Consider the following 20,852-nt stretch of genomic DNA (forward strand, 5'->3'; position numbering starts at 1 on the left):
CTCTCTGTGGGCAACCCATGCACAAATTTGCTGCTTCCAAAGTTAAAACTCCAACTTTTAACTCTGGATGAGCTGCAGAGGGGTTCCAGTGCCATGGACAGGGGCTGGGGATTGTTAGTGCAGAACCATGCAGGGGAATCTGTCAAATGGACCAGCACACAGAGGTGCAGCTCAGTGCAGCAGCAATGCAGCAGCAATGCATGTCATATCCTAGTGCTGAAATAAGGGCAAAGCTTAACAGGCACGAGTGACCCTCGTTCCAAACCACTGGAACTGCTCTGGTCAGTGCAGGTCACACCAGCTGGAGCCAGCCAGATCCAGCCTCTCCTGATTCTGAGGTCACATCCAGGGACATTTTAATTACAGGACAGAAAAGGAAGCAGAATGGTATGAGTTAAAACCTACTGCCAGCAAAAGCCTCATCTTTTAAATATTCTTTAAGACTACTTAAGTATTCCTGCCCCAAGGAAGCAAATGAGATTATTCACCTAAGTAAAAAGTACTTACACAAGCTACGGTTTGCAAGACACTTTACCAATTACAGAGACTGATTTCTGCAACAAAGTCTTACAAAATATGCAAAACCCACTTTTTTCTACTCTCCAAATAATAAAAATCACTGACTATCCAAAATTGCAAATTGGAGGGAAGAAAGGGAAAACTGCTACAATAACCCCTCTGTCAAGGGTGTTGTTTAAAAATTGGTTTCCTTTTAAAAACCCTAAGTATCCTCTTTACTTTCAGTTATTAGGGTATGATTTCAAATAAAAAGATGCACTTGAAATAAGCACCAGGAGTTGCTTGGACACACAGAAATGTGTCCGATCACAAAACTGCTTACAATGTTAATGATAAAACCATTCCTGTTTGTCATGGCCACAAAAACCACCTTGTTTTTTGAAAGGATAAGGTCCTTTATGATGTTGATAAAGCACTCCTCTTGCAGAAACATAGGGTACCATCAATCAATAACATTTGTCTCTGGCTTCTCTCGTTGACATCCCAATATTGCAACAGCAAATCATAATCCTAGCAAAGTAAACAGGCTCTGGGGAAAAGCAGCTATAAATTGGGCCTGCTTGGATCAAATGAACTCTATCATGAAGGTCTGTTAAGCACTGAGTGTTTTACTTTCTAGCAGAACATTCAAATTGAAAAGAATTGAAAGTAAGAAGCAGAGTTAGAAACCAGACAGCCAAAGTACTTTGGTTCTTCAGTTAATTAGCAGCAGATCACCCTGATAATCACTGTTGTGCCTTGTTTTTCTTTAGCAGTTATTGATTTCAGTTTACCTCAATATTTTCACATTTATTCCTCCTCAGTCTGGGAGATTTCCTTGGGTGCACAGCTCAGGCTGGATGTGAGCAGATATCACTCCCCTGCTTTAATGAGTGACCTGGTGATGTCAAGAGGCTGCTCCAGGTTCTCCACAGCCCCTCACATAAAACATCTGAGCTGGGGTTTAGCTGGGGGTGACCATGCCTCAGCCTAAACCAACCCCAAAGTTTCCCCTGGCCCAGAAAAAGGCAGGCAAAGAGAATCTTGGACCAAACATACACGTTCAACTGATGCAACTTCGTCACACAGCTAAGTCTGAGCTCTTTTTGTTGGCCCTACAGTATATAAGTACTGGCCCACTTAGCTCCAGTTTTCCCAAACAGATTGAATGGTGTTTTGTTATCCTAAAAAATTATGATTACAATGATTCCCCTTCAGCAGCCTGGAGCATTCTGTGTAGTGAATGTCCAGTTCAGTTTTGATCTGGGTCACAAATGCATCAGGCCACAAGAAGGAAGAAGCTTCAGATCCATGCTTGATGTTCACCTGCATTTTGGTGCACACAGGTAGTATATTCAAAATTCAGTTTCAAATCATAATTATTATTATCATCAATTATTATTATCAATTCCAAGCAAAGCAAAAAATACTCCTGGGGACTGTGGAGATGTATTTCTGACACAGGGAGCAGGGTCTAAAGGCAGATAGCTTACCTTCTGCCTCAAGTCTTTACACTATTTACAATTCCTTTCCCAACTGCACAGGTGTCAAAGAAAAAAGCAAACTATATTGTGCAGAAAAAGTAACTTTGACAGGTCTAATTTACTGAGACTGATTCATGTGACAGCATAAACAAATCCTTCTTGTCAAAGTCTATATTGAAAATGGAGTAAATTGATCGTGGAGTCAAGTGCACTAGTAATTTCAGGGAGTATTGTGATTTCATTTGTAAAACTATTGCAAAGAGGGGAAAAACCTGTCTTTCAGAGCTGGCTTCAATTTTTGCACCAGTCAGAGCAGTGGAAGAATATGCTGGTTAAGAGCACACTGCTACTAACAGCACTTTTCCTGTGCAATCCTGGTACTTTGTATTCAGGGAAGTAACATGAGAAATCCCCCGAGAGCTTTTGTACAAATATACAGTGGAGATCAACAAGAAATCCTCGGAGTGAACAAAACATTCTGTGTGTGTTTCCTTGCTGCTTCTGTAGGGGCAGAGTGTTGTGACTGCCTGGAACACCAGCCTAACACGCAGTTTCTTGTTGGAATTGGGTTTTATGCTTAGGAGCAATCAGAGAAACAACACCAGAAGAATGATGTTTTTTAATGTTTTAAATTATATAATCTCTGAAGTCATTGTTTGCTTGCTCTGCAGGGGAGAGGGCGCGTTCCTGAGAGATTTGCTAACTGACAGGACCCGAGCTTCTTATCTGGGAGTGAAAAGCAGGGAGATGTAAACTTGGTGAAGATAAGCAACAGCAAAACTCGTGTGTGATGTACCCAGAGGAGCTGAGGATCCTCCAGGCACAGAAAGGGAAGCCAATAAGTTATGCTAGACAGGCACTTACAGAGGTCTTCTGGGGTCATGTTTACTAATCTCTCTCTCTCACTCTGTCAGAGTGCAATGAAGGACCACAAAGCATGTAAACTACAAGGTGGATAAACAGTGAATTATTCAAAATGATACCTTCGTACTTTATAGAAAAATAACAGAAGTTAAATCAAGAATGCGTTTAACCAAAGGAAAAAAAAATTAATAGCCCAGATCCTCAGTATGCCAAGATCACAACCACTGGGATGTGTATTGCAAGAACAGTTTTGTCCATTTTGCAACAAATGGATTTAAAAACATGCCCCTGTTTTTTCCAATCCCTTGACTTGGTACAGCCCTTTGGCTTAAGTTCCAGCTGACCCCCTCTCCTTCCTTTCCTTTCTTATATTTTCCCTTCCATATACAGAAGGTACAAAATCTATTGTTCGTATTTCCAAGGGAAAACCAATTCTGTCTCAAGAATATTCACCTTTTGTGTTCATCTTTAAGCTTCATAAGGTCAACACAAAATAGGGAAACAGAGCATTAAATTTCTAAAATCAATAGCATGTACATAAATTGACATTCATTACTTTTACAGCGATTTCCAGTTTCTCCTTGATTGATTAAAGCCAGGGGTTGAAAGTAAGTGCTTTTCCCCTGCCTGGAGAAATTCCCAATTGTCCATGCTGTGAACCTTCCATTATGAGACATGAGCCAGCGGTAGCAGTGCATGGTTCATTTCACAGCACCACAAAATAGACTTGTCATTCCACAATCGAAAGTAAGGAACCTGATGGAAGAGCAATGTGTCAAAAACTTGTCAAAAGCGACCCGTGCTTAATGACAGCTGAGAACAAGGAAAACATATCCTGAGGTTTGCACTGGCCAGGCCCTGCACGCAGGGAGCAGAGCAGCAAAATTATCCTGCTAATTTGTTATGTGTTTAAATGTGATATTGAATGGCAAATCGTATTTTTCAAACTAATTAATTTTGATTCCACATTAATTTAGGGAAGATAAATATTCACAATACAATTATATTAGTTAATTTACAAAAGCAGAGGGGCAAAACCATTTAAATAAGGGCTGCTTAAATTAATGCTAAGAGAAAAAGAGATATTTTCCCTGCTCTAAAAATGCTGGAAAGCTAATGCTGCATTAAATGTCCTGTTATTAAGGGTTCTCTATACTAACAGGATAAGTATAACAAATTGATATTTTGTATGAATTATGTTAGACCCTGAGAAATGATAATGTCAAATTCTGCTGCACAGCAGACCTGAACCAATTAGATGAGTAGATAATTTGGCCCTTCATGCTAATAACACATCGTTAGTAGGAATATCTTCAAAGAAAAACATCTATCTGGGGAATACTTTGCAACTAGGTGATGCTTTAAAAATGTTTATGCTATGGAGATGGGGATTTCTTAAATCTCTCTTAAATCTGATTTCTTAAATCTCAAATAGTAGGAAGGCAATTCCATAAAGTGGGGATTGTAACTGTAAAGAAATGACAATATTGCTGGGTTCATTAACAGTTACAGAAGCACATGCATGTGCATATGCTGTGTATGTCTGGAATATTTTTTCATGGATTAATGATGGGCAAAGCTTCAAGGAATCACAAGGATTCATGAGGATTCACAAGTCTGGCTACTTATATTTGAAGTTCTTCAACTAACAAAGGCTAGAAATGCCACTTAAAAAGCACTTAATGTTAGATTTACAGTACATCTTGGTCTAGCACAGACTGAAAATTTTGGAGGATGTCTCTCCTCACAGTGCGTTTTTGCATTTATTCTGCTGTCTGAGCACATGGAAAACTTTCCACAAGTTTATATTAGACCCTCAAAAAGGCTGAAGTTCACTTCCTCAAAGCAAAGTTCAGAGGAAATTACACACATGCCAAACCACTTGACCCTGCAGGGACCTGCACAGGCAGCAGGTCAGGCTGCCTTGGGAGAGCTCCTCGTGTCACCACTGCCAGAACAGTTTTGTTCAGGGAGGTTTCCACCTGCATCCTATTCGGTCACGAACTTCTGAGTGGCTGCAATTTCCCTGAATTCTGTGTTAAACCAGCAAATTCTTCCAGGTAGCTCACATACAACTTGTCCAATTCCATTTTTTGACCCAGAATGACTCAAAGGCAGTCACTGAGCCACGGGGCATCACAGACACGAAGTGCAGCAGCACTGCTGGGGACACAGGGCAGAATTCTCAGTGCCCTGAGGTTTATTTTGTCCATGGTCCTTCAGTGGCAAAGGAAGGATTAATGGATGATAAAGAACTTCTTGGAGGTCCCTTACTCCTAGGAGTACCAGGCTATTTGCTTGCCAGAACAGTCTCTTTACCTTATTTTTCCTCCCACAGAGCTTGTTGTGGGGTCAGGTTTGCACTGGCCATTTACAACCTGTGGACTTTGCCACACTTTTCTGGAGCTGACAAGGGGAAGGGCAGAAATCAATATTAATTCCCAGTGATTCAGTTACTGGGGTGTGTGTGGGAGGAGTGCTCATGAAAACCTTCAGGAGAGTTTTGTGTCTTCATGGGGAAGTGAAGAGTTTGTGTGGAAGGAACATCTCTGGCAGGGAAAGCAGTATATTGTCAATTCTGAACCCAGCCAGCTCTAAATTTTATTAAAACATGGAAGGATGAATAAGGTTTACATATATATATAACTCCTAGTCCACAACACTACTTTAGGGCAAAAAAAAATTAAATAAAATCAATGTTAACATAACAGGTAACCTGAAACTGCTCTCTGAAATTATTTTCTAAGGAATAATTATCATTTCAAGGTGAACTGAATCTAAAACTCAAGAACAAAAGAGGTGTTGGACTAAATCAAGCAAGCACACCATGTTTTGTTGCACTCTCTCCTGGCTCTCTTTCTGGGAAAGATTTTCCCATCTGAGTTAGGTTACTATTAGCCTTCAACATGCAGATATGTGAATATACCACAGGATGGTTGCTGTAAACATGGGATTTGAAAGGAAAACTCAAGCACAAAGGAAAAACACAGAAAATGTAATGTGGGAATTTAAGAAAGCAGCTTTTTAATTCTAGGCCTTTTCTGCAAACAAAAGAATCTTAGAAACAGCAAAACTCACAAGAAAATTTGAATTTTGAGGCAAAATTATAATTTAATTTCACTAATATTAGCAAACACTTTGACCCCTCCACTCCACACTGAAGGAACTGTGGCTGTGGAGTGACAAGAGTGTGTGTGCCTGTGCCTGGCAGAGGGGAGGGCAGCACTGAAATTCCCTCTCAGTCTCACCCTCCCCAGAGCACTTTGTTCGTGTTCTCAGAGCCATCTCTGTCTATTCTCCTCCTGCTACAGACACTAAACAGCATATTTAGTTAAAAAACCTCAAATATTAAAACAAAAATCCTTTACTATTTTAAGGACAACAGGACAATTTGCTAATTGAATAATCTGCTTATTTTAAGGGCATTTACGAATCCATTCCAAACCCATTCAGCCCATCAAGAACAGAAATTCCAATTGGTGTCGGGAGCTGTCCTCAGGGATGCACCACCCCGAGCCTCTCAGCGTTGCACTGCCAGTGTCTTTGTTCTTGACCTGACCTAAAAAAGCGCTCCCTTTATGAGTCACAGAGGATTTATTTTCTGCCTTAGCTTAGCCTCAGCTTCTTTTAGGTAGAAAATGACAGTTTTGCTCAGTTGTGGCAAATGACCTGCACTTTTTATCATGCAGATGATTGTCCAGCAGGATCTGTGCTGATGCCAGTGTAATTGAATTTAGGAGCTTGGAAATGTTTACTAGAAACATCACTCTTGGGGACAGCAGTAGGTTTTGGAATGCCCTCCTGTTTTCATAGAGACATTTAAACCTAAAAGTGTAATTTATCAGAGTATTTTACAAGATACTCTTTTATTGTCCAATGAAATATTTAAAGTTTGAATTAGATCCTTAGTTCACACAAGTCTCTAAGAAACGTACAGGTTTGTCTGAATTTACACCAACTGAGGGGCTGGTTGTATGAAAACTCTCTCCTTTCCTTTGTTTTATATATTAATTTGTCCCTTGAATCAGCTCAGAACAAGACCCTACAGTCTATATACTCGGTTCTGTAACTTGTTAGAGATTTTTGTACATCTGCAGGGAAACATTTTATAATCTAGGCATGAAAGCTTATTGATACGTGCTTTACGGCTTATAGAAAACTCTGAAAATATGTTGCAGGACAGTGCTTATTTGGATTTAAAATAAAACCTGTGCAGAGAGAAGTCATAAACACTATCTCTACTCCTACAATTTGAATAAATTACTTAAGAGTTGTCTCTCCCACTGACCCCAGCCCCTGCAGTGACACCAGTGTCACCTGGAGCAGTGACTCCAGGTGTGAGCACTGTGCTCCAGAGGGACAAAGCCCTTAAGCCAAATAAAAAACTGTCATTTTCCTTCTGCCAGACAGAAATATATCTCAAATTCTTTCACTGGATCAACACAGGCTGCTGCTCCCTGGGCCAGATCTTCAGCTAATTAAAGTTCCACTGCTCTGAGGAGTTTACACCACTGAGGAGCTGGGCCTGTGTTTTTTCAAGCTTGTTGAAGACTGCACTCATCCTTTGAAATGCTGAGTATTTTTATTAATATTTTCACTTAATTCCTGCCCTGTACATTTTAATTGCTAGATCTCAGGTCTTTGTAATCAAATCAAAACTTCATTATCTAAGTCGTATTGGTAATGCTCAAAATCTGTAACCCTAATCCCACAGTGTTGTAAAGGTGATTTTAATTATTTTTCTTTTAAAATTCTGATCACATTCAAGAGCTTCTAGTGAAAAAATAAATCCTTAAAATAAGACAAAACCATCACAGAATAACCAAAAGCTAAAAGAATAGAAATTTAAAGTATATTATTTTAAAATCCTCATGAATTTTAAGCCAACTTTCAACCTGAGGTGGCTGAGCAATTGATTTTGTAGATATGGCTAGTTATTTACATATTTTGCCATAAATAAAAGAGTTTAGACTTCTATCAAGGTTTTACAGGGCTGTATTCTGTACACTACGTAAACAATGCAGTGCTAACACTCCTTCCTCCTCCTTCAACCTTCCCATTGGTTTCACATCCTCACATTTAAAAAAAAAATGTAAATGTTAAAGGTTACCTACTTTTATAAGGAAGTCATTTACCCCACCATTCAGATAAAGGCACACCATTACCATCTGAAATATTAAATCACTACCAATTCATACCATGTGGGAGTTTTGTAGAGCAAATGGATTTCTCACTGATTGCCACAGTTACTTTCAAAAAAAAAAAAACCCCCCAAAAAAAGTGCATGTGATGAGTGGAGAACCTGCCTGGGATCCCTGCAGTGCAGGGAGAGGGTTGGGACTTCAATCCTGCAGATGCACACTTGTGTCTGACACGTGTCCACAAAAGGGAACAGGTAAAGTTTAGCATGGTGGGACTGGAATTGTGAAAAGATAAAGTTTAGCATGGTGGGACAGGAGATGTAAACACTGTTCACCAAAAGGGAACAGGTAAAGTTTAGCGTGGTGGGACTGGAGCTGTGCTCACTGCCCACCAAAAGGGAGCAGGTAAAGTTCAGCATGGTGGGACTGGAATTGTGAAAAGATAAAGTTTCACATGGTGGGACTGGAGCTGTGCACACTGTCCACCAAAGGGGAACAGATAAAGTTTAGCCTGGTGGGACTGGAGCTGTGAAAAGATAAAGTTTAGCATGGTGGGACAGGAGATGTACACACTGTCCATCAAATGGGAACAGGTAAAGTTTAGCATGGTGGGACTGGAGCTGTGAAAAGATAAAGTTTAACATGGTGGGACTGGAGCTGTGCACACTGTCCATCAAATGGGAGCAGGTAAAGTTTAGCATGGTGGGACTGGAGCTGTGAAAAGATAAAGTTTAGCATGGTGGGACTGGAGCTGTGAAAAGATAAAGTTTAGCATGGTGGGACAGGAGATGTACACACTGTCCATCAAATGGGAACAGGTAAAGTTTAGCATGGTGGGACTGGAGCTGTGCACACTGTCCACCAAAGGGGAACAGATAAAGTTTAGCATGGTGGGACAGGAGATGTACACACTGTCCATCAAATGGGAACAGATAAAGTTTAGCGTGGTGGGACAGGAGCTGTACACACTGTCCACTAAAAGGGAGCAGGTAAAGTTCAGCATGGTGGGACTGGAATTGTGAAAAGATAAAATTTAGCATGGTGGGACTGGAGCTGTGCTCAGTGCCCACCCACGTTCCTGGCAGACAGCCCAGCTGTGGCCCACCTTCCCTGCCCTTCAGGATAGCTGCCAGCAGGGCATCAGTGCTGCTGGACAGGGTGTGGGGAGCACACGTTGCCTTCTCTGGATCCAACCCACCCTGACAGACCCACAGGGCTCCGCTCTCCGGGGGGAGCTGAGCATGGTTGGGCTGCTGCCCTTGGGTGTGCTCTGGAGCTTTGCCTAAATCCACACTTCAGCACAGGCTTGTGCATAAACAACACTGCTGAGGAACAAGCTGGGACTTGAGAATCAACTCAGACCTACATTTAAGCAGTTCTGTGGATGCCACATACTCAGGTTGAGAATTCCATCTCACCTTGTCTGGAGCAGAGGCGCACAAGGGACTCCAAGGGCTCGCTGTGTCAACACAGGCTTTGGATTTTAAGTTGTTTCTGTTCCATAAATGCTGGAGTTTTTGGGATATACAAACCAGAGAAGCCCACAATTTTTCCATAAACAGTATGAGAAAGCTACAGAACTTTTCTAACAACATCTTACACATTCTGTGTATCACTGCAGGACACGGAGTCCCACTGGATGTTATTTATTTCTGAGAGTATTTCCATAGACTTCCCTGACTTAAGAAGCCTGTATGCCCAGCTGCAAAAGCAAACATTGCTCTTTGTGGGAAATGTTTGCTGAACTGGGCTCTAACCAGCTGTCTGCCTCCTTTTTTGTTCTCATTTTGTTCCCTTACAAGCGTACGCAGTGTCAGACGTCACCCAGTACATTTCTACACAAACCACATGAAATCTCTTACTTGATTACCTTTGCTTAATATAACATATACCAAAGCCCTACAAAGTCAGCTGTTTGTTAGATTTGTTGTCCCTTTAAGAAAGTTCATCAATACCTATGAGATGTTACTTTCATGTGGATTTGTGCTAACTTAAGTATAAAGTAAATCTTCCTTAGCTAACAACATCAGAAACAATTTCCAACAAAAGCTTCAAGGAAATATTCAATCCACTGTACAAAGATTCATTTTTATGTCTGTATTATAGCACTGATGTGCCAAACAGGAGCAGAATTGTCTGCACTGATAGAATAACATGCTCTCCCTTTCTATGCTAACCATTTGCTTTCTTTTTCTTTCGTGCTCTCTGGGCAGATAAAGGCCATGATATTAAACTGTTCTGCCATCTCGTCATACTTAGTTGGTTACTGTTTAAAATATAGCAGATGTAGCTTCAAAAGTGATATGAGGATGCAGTGTAGTACCTAAGATACACAATACACATCCCTTACTGAAGGCTATTTATTGAGGAGAAAACATTTCACACATTTGTGTGTTATACAGAATATGCTTTAACAAGGTTATTGTATTTGCCTGTCATATTGTACTAGCTTTGTACTGGAAATAGACTTATTAAAGAGAAAGACTGTCTTTTCTATGACCAGGGTCTTTGATATTTAGGGAAAGATAAAACAAAAAGAACAAACTGCTGGAGCATTTCTATGACATTCTGACACACTATTTCCTAAGCTGATGCTCTTGAGGTTAAAGCTAAGAAAAGCAGAGAATGAAATGCTTTGCCTTTTCTACTCCCCAGCCAGTAATAAGCCCTTTCATAATCAGCAATAGTCAAAGATATTCCACTCCATCAAAACCAAACACAAGTCATCCCCTGTGGAGCCAACAAGAATTTTCAATTTTCCACCCTTTTAGTACAGGTGCTTTTTATGAGTGACTTCGAAGAAGACTACTCAGTGCTCAGCCATCTGGTCACATCCAAACCCCCAGATACTTTATCTCAAAGGCTATTAGAGAATAGTTTCAAGGCAAGTAAAAAAAAAAAAATTAGGTGCAGCATTCTTTATTGTGAACTGTACTGTGACATGCTGCTCTCTCACTAATTCAGGTACGTCCCCTCCTGAATTCTAAAGTGAGTTTCATCCAAGTCCTTCATTTTCCAGGATGGTGGCCACCAAGGGAATGAAGCAGAAAAAATATGAGGATCTTCAAGGCACCATTAGCAGCCCCATTTTTTGTTCATACACGTGCACATACCACCACAGGAAAGCAGATTTTTACTGGAAAAGATGTTTATTCTTATACTCAAAATGAAGTCTTTCGCAAAACGTGGTTGTAGGTGCTCCACCTTGGATTAATGTTCCATTTCCTCCAATATATCCCTGCAGTCACTGCTCTTATCTGTCCCCAGTTAATTCTCTTTTCACAGTTTTCTCCTCATTTTCTCTTTTACCATCTTCCTCATTTTTAAAACATCTTTTACTATTGATTTTCAACCCTAATTACAACCACAACTGTGCATTTTATTTTCCCTCACACAGCAGGTGAAATTTCATCACTGACTACAGTGAACTTGCACTGATGACAAACACAATGGACTGCAACTGGCAGCAGCTCATTTATCAGCTGCTGCCATCAACCCATTTGAAATAAATATAAATGCATGAGTGCGAAACAAGTGAAAAGTTCATAGAGCAGGTTGATAATAACTTCCATCCTGAGCTTCACCAGCCTTTCTGCATCTTATTTTCTGTTCACTGAGAGAAAACACTACGGTATCTCTGACCAATCATTAGGACTTGAAAGCAAGGACCTGACAGCAGCTTTTCTCATGCTTATACTTTTGTCATCTTTCACCTGTGGAGTTGGTTGTAATTTTTGCTTCAAGCTGCCCTTTCTGGTTAACTTTGCTTCCAAATAATTCCTTTTGTTGTTACGGTTTGTTTTCATATATGGGTTGGTTTTTTGTTTGTTTTTGTTTGCTTGGTTTGTTGTTTGTTTGGGTATTTTTTAAGTATAGAAAAAGATAACAAGAATGGCAACAATGCTGCATAAAGGTATAGAATAACCTTTTTACACAGAGAGAATTAGGATTTTTCAGAATGGAAGAGTGATAACAATGAATGGATAAAGTGGAGGGCTATAAAACGAAGAACTCACCTATGAACAATTTTTTCCTCACATCCCAAGAATTTGTGGGTGTACCCATTAATTATTAGGAAGCTTAAAACAAAGAACAAAGAGAAGTGCTTTTTCACCCGGTATAGAATTGAATTGCAGAGGTTTGCTTTCATAGACTGTTGTAGATGTAACATGTAAAGAGTGACAAAGTCAGAGTAACTCCAGGGGCTGCTCTGAGCACAATGGTTCAAATCCTACCTCTACTCATGAGAAATTCAAATGGGTGTTTGCAGGTCTCTCTCTGTCCTTCCTTAAGTATCAGACATTAACTACTATCCTAATAAGAATCTAAGATTAAATGGACCTTTAGTGTGACCCAGGTCTCTTAGCAATAAAGCTGCAATGAAAACCTTTTGATTTGACATTGTTTATGGGGAGTGGGAGGAAGATGTTTGCCCACATTCAGCACTGGCCTTACACGATCCAGATCCACCCCCTCTGCTGTACCTGGAGTCACTTGCACATGAATCTGCCTTGTGAATCATGCCTAAAAAGCACACACCACTCGATTTGCACTGAAGCATACAGATAGAAAATGTCTTTGGGGGATGGGAGTTTTTATTTCTTCTTCTTTTTTTTTTATTTCCCTCTTTTTTCTCCCCCAAGTCTATGAGTGGATGCTTCAGTTGCTTGCAGAGATCAGGCACACAGCAGAAGTGTTTCCTCTCTTAATGGTTTGGTATCTTTAGAATATGACTAAGTTTCTAATTTTTTTCCCCCACCCACTTGCATAGCTCAATACAGCTGAGCAATACTGTAGACATAGCAATGAAGATAAACGACATATTGAAAAGATTTTTTTACTTTAAAGCTGACAGAAATGACATATAACTGTCTGATCCCAAAGCCAATATCACAGATCTATTTGCCTTGGCTGCCGAAACCAAATTTCAAATAGCAAAACCCCATTAATTCCCTTTCTCGAAAACATTCACAATGAGATTTCATGTACAGCATGGCAATAAACATAACCTGGTAACAAATTACTCTGTAGTCCATAATAAACTAACATATTTATTGCACTGAATGTCTCTGTTGGATACAGAGATGTGCCTGTTCTCTCCAGTAACATTCAGGTTTCAAACTGTGATCCAGTCCAACCTCATTTCAACAGCTCTCTTGAAACTTCACAATACAGAAACCTTCTTGTAGAGACTCCAGTGTATGAAGAAATGAAGTTTAATCATGCTTAACACACAGTGCTTACTCTTTGAGATGTCTTTTCTCATACAGAAATAGGTTTAAGTCGAATGCTTGTTACTCTGGACTCACAATTTTATAAACACTGCAAGGTACATTTAGAAACAAATGAGACATTCAGGAAAGAGTCTGAAAAGCTGTAAAGGACTACATGTTGTCCCAGATTGGCTCAGCAGAAATATATCCTATTAGCTTAATATGTGTATACATATGCACAGAAAAGAGCAGCTTCACAAAACATACATTTTAAGGTGCTCTGCAAGTGACTTTCTATCTAATAATAAGATAGGTTATGCAGTACCCTTATTTTATGATGGCCATTTATCCTGTGTTTTGCACTGCACACTTGTAGACACATGCCTCAATTAGTGTGAGACAAATGGCATAATTCCACATCCACTAAACCTCGGAGACCTATATTGTCATGCACACACAGCATGCACTTTACTACTACCTAGGAAGCTGTATCTCTTCACCTCCTCCTCCTTTTCAAAAGAAGCAACTTCTGAATAAATGGGATAAATAACCCCCAGGCAGATACTTAGAAATCACAGCTAAACCAGGTTTATCTGTAGGCGGCCTCAGCGAGGTGAGTGCAGAGAAAACCTGGGCTCACACAGTGTGAGGCAGCCCTGCCAGGGAGAGACTCCCTCTCCCCACAGGTTTATGAGACAAGGGTGAGAGAGACTTTCCAAACTGATCAATATCAGAAAATATCTAAAACAATCACACCCTCAGAAATGCTCTGTAGTCACTTGGGAAGCTCCAGAAGCAGCATATTCTGTACAAACCCCATCTTGCCAGGCTTCACTCCAGCCTGGGGATTTTTTGGGTTTGTTTTGCATTTTGCTTTTTTCTGGTTGTTTTGGGGTTTTGTTTTGCTCTGAATAAATCCTTTGTGTTGTCAATTAAGTGGCAGTTTTACAATTAAAGTCTCTGATTTTCATAAATCTGTTGCAGCATGTCAGAGCAGAATAGAAGAGAAAGTTTGGGGGTGGGAAGTCACAGAAGGAGGCACGATATTTCCCCCTGCAGAAGCCTAAAATCCATTTTACAATTGATTCATTGAACAGAAGCCTCTTGCCACAGCAGCCACCCACCTCAGGATGACAAAGCACAGCAAATGCAGCGATGATGGCACAGCACAGTCAGACAAGACACCTCACATTAGCCATGGGTGGCTAATGCCACTACCCCAACACCCACACTGAGCTCTGCCCAGCCTCTTGCTGGGTGAAAACAAGTTCCTTCAAACCTCAAGGCAAGGAAAACAATAAATGAATATGCATTTAAACAGGAGGATTGTGTTCCCGTATGGATTCCCTTAGGAATTTGCTTCCTGACACACTGCAAGGTGTGTTATGCAGAGAGAAAACACTGACACTTCACATAAAATAGTCAATCAGGACTGTATCATAAATATGTAATTTCATTCTCTAAAAACACCCTAAAATGACTGACATTATTCCAAGGAATTAATCTTGATGAAATTGTTCAGCTTTCCTGTCACTAGTGAAGGATGCAAGTGGTTTAGGTTTATTTAGGACAGAGATGGACATGTCAAACCATGACACAGGGTGAGCTGGAGGGAAACATTAATGCATTAACTCTAACCTGGTTTTATATCATGCATCTCTCTCCCCAAACCCCTCCCCCAAGTATGCAAATTGGCAGTAAATGACTGGCATTCAGAAACGTGCCTCCAAGCAGGTTAGGGATAATTAGTAAAGCACGTAGACACCCTGTCCTAAGAGCCAATTGTGACAAATCCACAAAATAATGAATCTCTATTAATAGTTAATGATGGATGTCAAGAAGAGCCCAGACTTTGGGCTCTTCCCCTTTAAGCCCATGTGTTATCCCCTTGTGTTTGGCTGGTCCAGCTGAATTTCTCCCTCCCCGTGTGCTGGCCTGCTTTGAATCCCAGCCAAGATGAGGTAATTGAAAACTGCCAGCCCGAATGCTTCACAAGTCTCTCATGGAACAAGATTCAACAAGCCTCTTCTCAATTTGTAAATATGCTGGAATAGACGTAGTAAGAAGGCTCTGATGTCAAACAAGTTTAAGCATTAGCCATGTTCCTTTATGAGTGCTACAGCAGTGCTTAATACTTAATATATTAAACCCTATTAACACTGCAAAGTTACTTCATATCCCTGTGTTCCTCACACCGTTTTGCTCATAGATTTTTTGGTATTATTTTTTAATCACTCAGAGCATTCAGTTACTGCAGTGATGCATATATATTGATAGCTTTAAAGTCATATTTAGAGGTCTAGGCTCACAAAACTTCATATTTATATGCTTTTCTTGATACAAAAGAGAATTAGTTTTAGAAAGAACTTGTGTTTTGTATATATTGTTTCTAACATGGTAAGTTACATATTTTGGGTATTTACATATTCATGACCTACTTCAGGGTTATTGGAACATATTAAAACACCAAAGTAAAATGTAAACAAAACATAAACCTTTGCCATGTGAAGAGAGACCAAGAGTAACAGTGAGAATTGAGATGACATTACAATTTTATGATGAATGTTTTTAAGTCCTCCTGGTTGTTTGCAACTTACTGGCTCTTGATGCCCAACCATTACTGACAGGCCATGTGCTGTTAATTGGACTGAAAAAATGACTTGCTCCAAAATTCATCACTCTTAATAGCTTAGCCTTTTTGCTGTCTTCACAATTAATCCTCTGACTACCAGAAAAGCTGAAAGAGTTAACCCTACACATTTTGGGTTGTCAAATTTGAACCAAAAAATTTTAACCCAAACTTCTGTGACGTGTTGATCCAGCTCAGTGTCAGCTTATGTCCCTCCCTAATTATTTAGAAGAACAGCTGGCAGAGTATTTGTAATACTTGATGCCTTGTGGCATATATAGGAATCATGGGTTTAAATTTGATCTCACAGAAAAGGCAGAGTTTTAAAAGAGAATTCAGATGATTTACTGTAATCAGTGGAAGAGCAGTGCAGCCAGCAGTGATGAAGAAGAACTTTCAAATTATCAGATTTTAACATGATAGGATCCCTCTTAGAAGCTTTTCCACCCTCTGTTTAAAAAGAATAAAGAGCCTATAAAACCTAAGCAAATGTTTCTGAGTACAGCCCCTACCTTTGTGAGGCAAGGTGAGTGAATCCCCATCCTTTATTTGCCTTTCTTTGTTGTCTCTTCAGAGACATCACTGCAAGTCACCAAAACCACAGAACCATCAGAGGGAAAGAGCAGCCGAGGGTTTGAAAAGTGCCAGAGCATTAATTAGCTCAGAATTCCTGAATCTCCACTGATACAATGAGACTTACTCAATCACAGGATGATGTGGAAAGCCTAATAGTGGCTTTACAGTGAAAGCACAGGAGTGGGAGGCAAGAAGTGCAGGTTCTATTCTTCCTGCCTCCAAAAAACCATCCCTTTTCATTGCTCATTTTCTCTGTATGCAAAGTGGAAATAATTGTGCTCACAGGACTCTTCTTAAGCTAACTTCACCTCCATCTGAGAAGCACTTTGGGATCTTCAGGTTAGAAAAACCACTGAACTGTGAAATATAATTTAAAATATGTATTTTACTGGATGTGCTTAAAATAAGTATTCCCTGTGCCAGTGTAAAGAGGAATTTTGAGTGTGGGATACCAAGTCTAGATAATTTAACTGTTACCTTGAAATGTAAAAGCGTTGTTTGCAAAGGATTTTTCAATTCAGCAGATGACTGTGAAGCAGCACTTCAAACAGCTTTGCCCAGAATATCTATTATTAGTAAACAACTGTGCCTTACAGGATTATTTGCAAGACTTTGCATTAGGTACACTTGAGGTAAGCTTCTGAAAACAGAGCTTCAAACATGTTAAAAGATAATATGTGTGCACATGAATAAACTTCTACATTTTCTACAAACTTGTAATTCTGTTCTAACAGAAACAAAAGCAATTTAAGAAATGCCATTCAATATCTGACTCACTTTAATGCTCAGTAAAGGTGACACATTGCAGAAGAACAAAGCACGGAGCTGGCCTGGCTTTGGCTATTTCCTGTTTAGTCAGAAATAGCTGCTGGAGCTGTGTTTATCCCTCCCATCTCACCAGCAAACAGCAATCCTCCCTAAACACATCTGCCCACTTGGGCCTGGCTGTAAACACTGCAAAGTTCTGCTCTGTGTGACCAGTTTGAGGAAATTTTAGGTATTCCTGTGTGAGGACTGCTAGCAGGACTGGTGACCCTCTTCAGACTTTTCCTTTCAAACAGATGCACAGATTTGTCTACTAAAATCATGTTGCTTTGTCTTCATTCAGTATTGTGCACCACGGCTTTTGTGCTCATCTCAGAGTTTTCTCCTAGGGCCTTTCTACCCACACAAATGGCAAACATTTAGTAAATATTTGTTCAAGACGTCAAACATAATCTACGCTGAGAATTCAGATTGTTAGCTAAATTAAAAAGGTATAGTCTGCACGCAATGATCAGTCTGACTCCAAGTAAACTGGGGCTCGAAGCAGGTCAGAGCCATAAATAAATTCTTAGCTTCAGACAGAGTCATTAACGAGAGCACAAGAACCAGAGAAAACAGTATTATTTGAGTTTGAATTCCAAAATTGAACTCATCTACATCAATCAGCAGAAAAAATAACAACAATCCTCACTTGCAACAGCATCCTCCTTATTTCATGACTTTTATTAGAGAACTCTCCTGAAGCTTTTCCTCTGCTGATCTCCTTTCCCCCCTCAAAGGGAGACTGAGCCATGCCAGGGAGTACAACAGGAAAGATATTGCAACCCTAATTTGATGAAATAAAACCACTGCCCCACAGTTTATCTTTACTACTTTTGCAGGAATGTGATTGTCACTAGTGCTTGGCACTAAAGGACGTCTACTGCCACCAAAATTGCCAGTAATAGACAGATATTCAAATCTACTCAAGGTAAATTGAAGTGTAAGCAAAGGAAGATAAAATATTTTTTTATCCAAAGCTACACTTTCCAAGTCTTGTTATATAAAAGCTCTCACACTGCACTGCCACCTGAAATCCAGTAAGTTCAGTGGGCTTTAGGATTCCCCTTATTTCTTTTCTTTTCAAATCAAGGGAGAGACAAATCACCACACAGGACAGACCTGCAGCACTGTCAATAGATGTGGTGACCTACTGCAAGGGCTTTCTCCAATTTTGCAATGGGAAAGCTCCAAAGACCTCTGCCAGCAAACAATTAGGAAAGCAGGTGAATCTTTGTCTGCAAAAGAAGAGTAACAAAATTACCCAAAGACAAGGTAACAGCGATGCTTTTACTTTGCACACAAGCTGAACATGCAGGGACAGCTACCAGCATCCTCCTGTAAAAAGCCCTCTAGAATAAGCTGTTAAGAATAGGATGCAATTGTTAAGGCTACTTATCTTCTGCAAGTTAAGCAGAAATACTCAGCTCTTTCCAGACATCCCTGGCCATAGAGCCTTTCTCTGCCTTCCCTTCTGCAAAAGCTCCCACTGCAGAACCCCCTCACCTTTCCAGGCAGGCAGCCTGCTCCTTCTGCCAGCTGGGAATGGAGCACGGCTGATTCCCAGCACCTCTGCCATTCCCCAGCCTTGGCCAGCTCTTCTTTAAAGACCAGGAAACTGCCATCCTGCTCACCACATAAAAAGAGGATATGCCCTCACTGCAGGGGAATTACCAGCTTTGCTGTGCTTGGCCAAGCAGTGTGCTGGCAGAGCACACAGCCCAAACCCTGTAAAACATTTGCTTTACACAAAAGCAAGCTGAGAACAGAGAAGTGGAAATTGTCAGATACGCCTGAATCAGGCATACAGCGTTACCTTTATGCAATGTGACTTTGTCTCATACTGAAATAGGGCACAGCTGAATTTGTAAATAGCCCGGGATTCACCCCTCTGTCCTTGTGTAAATTCAACAGGGACCTTTGGAATGACAATTCTGGTGTCCTCTGCAATCTTTTCTGGAGGCTCCACATGGAACTCAGGTGACTGAGATCCTCCAGCTGCCATGCCATGAAACAGGGTGGAGATAAAGGCAAACTGTAGCCAGTGGTGAGCTATGGTTCCATTGACATATGGAAGCACCTACAGGAAAGGTTTTTGTAGATGTTTCTATAAAAATTTTGCATTATTTGGTGGTGATTTAAAAATTAAATTACATGGCAGAGCTTCATTTTCATTGTTATCTTATAGAAAGCTTTCCTTTGAAGTGGGATATTACATTAGTCATTTTGGGGTTCAACTGCAACAGAACCTGATCTGGACATCTGCGGTCCTCACTATTAGCTGCTTTTATGATCTTGTGGATGTTTTTCGAGTTGAGCATTAATTAAAAAATGTTACAGTATAAATATGGATGTATTTCTTGGAAAATGGATGCAGTCATCAGTTCCATTTGTGTTACTGCCCATGAGCCAGCCACATTCAAGGTCCCACTTGTACCTACACAGCAGAAGTTACGTGTCTCTAGCAGCTTCTCAAAGAGAATTGTTTCACTGAGAAAATGTAGCCCAAGCTTCCCTGCTAAATGTAATTTATTTTTATTTGATTTTCCCATGTCAGTCATGCCCTTGTTTTGCCACCTGCTCTATCTCAGTCAGCACATAATTTATAAAACTCTGTAAGAAGGATGGAGACAATATTCTTGTTACTGTTCTCTACAACATGAGGACAAAGTGATCCTGGGTATAGGAACAGAGCCACAGTATGGTTTCAAACTAGATGTGCAAAGAAATCTGACTGATTTGAGATTTAAAAACAAGTACCCATTTGATTTTGCAGTGCAAACAGTCACCACCAAGAACAAAAGGTTCCTTGAAGTTAACGAAACAGGGGATCAGAAGGCTGCTCCTGTTTAAGTCATTTGGAATTCTGCCCCTGGTACAACAGGGCTGAGATTTCATGCTGGGATCTAAATGTGAATGACCAACCCTATGCCAGAGGGGAAGCCACACATCCTTTTTGTTGTTTTGGTAGGCTCAATTGCAAAAATAGGTAAAAGCAAGCCCAGGCGAAAGTCACTCTGCCTCAAAGGTGAGATTTCCTGAGGAAAAAAATGGTCCTGGCTCTCTACACTGCTCTCCATTAGCAGTGATGTGTCATGACTGATTTGGTGCAGATGCAAAAGAGGGCAAAGAAATGGATCCAGTACATTTTTCAAGAAAACAGGACTTCCAGACTTCCACTCAGATACCGTGAGATGCCAAGTTTCTGCTGACCATGCTTAACAAACATGTTCTCTTTGCATTTGTCTGTGCCAAACCTTGAACACTTTAAGTAATTCTAAACTTTATCTTGATAGTTATTCTTCTTTTTCTCATTTATACTCTGATTTATGTATGATTTATAATGTTTCTACTGGAAAGTTTCACATGCAAGTAAGCTTTCCCTTGTTAGAGTTTGTACATTACCATTTGGAGACATCTTTTTACTTTTACTATAGTAATATTTCTTACATCGATTTTCAACTTCATCATTACTGGAAATCGTCTAGGTAATAACTTTAAAGATGTTAAAGAGCTGCTGGTATTTCATGCAAAAGCCTGACAAACATTCTATTAAAACTTGTGCTGGTGATAATTCATCAAAAGGCACACTTTTCCAATCCCCTTCTTTTAGTAGAGACTTTGCCACCTGAAGTTACACACT

The 20,852-nt window shown here is 40.2% G+C and overlaps 1 protein-coding gene across 1 annotated transcript in view; it reads right to left on the reverse strand.

Annotated features, from left to right (window-relative positions):
* The window catches only part of MAMLD1 (mastermind like domain containing 1), a 213,936-nt gene that overhangs the window by 129,965 nt on the left and 63,119 nt on the right, over window positions 1-20,852 (reverse strand). The window lies entirely within an intron of this gene.

The sequence above is a fragment of the Prinia subflava genome, chromosome 20, assembly GCF_021018805.1.
Source record: "Prinia subflava isolate CZ2003 ecotype Zambia chromosome 20, Cam_Psub_1.2, whole genome shotgun sequence".
NCBI lineage: Eukaryota > Metazoa > Chordata > Aves > Passeriformes > Cisticolidae > Prinia > Prinia subflava.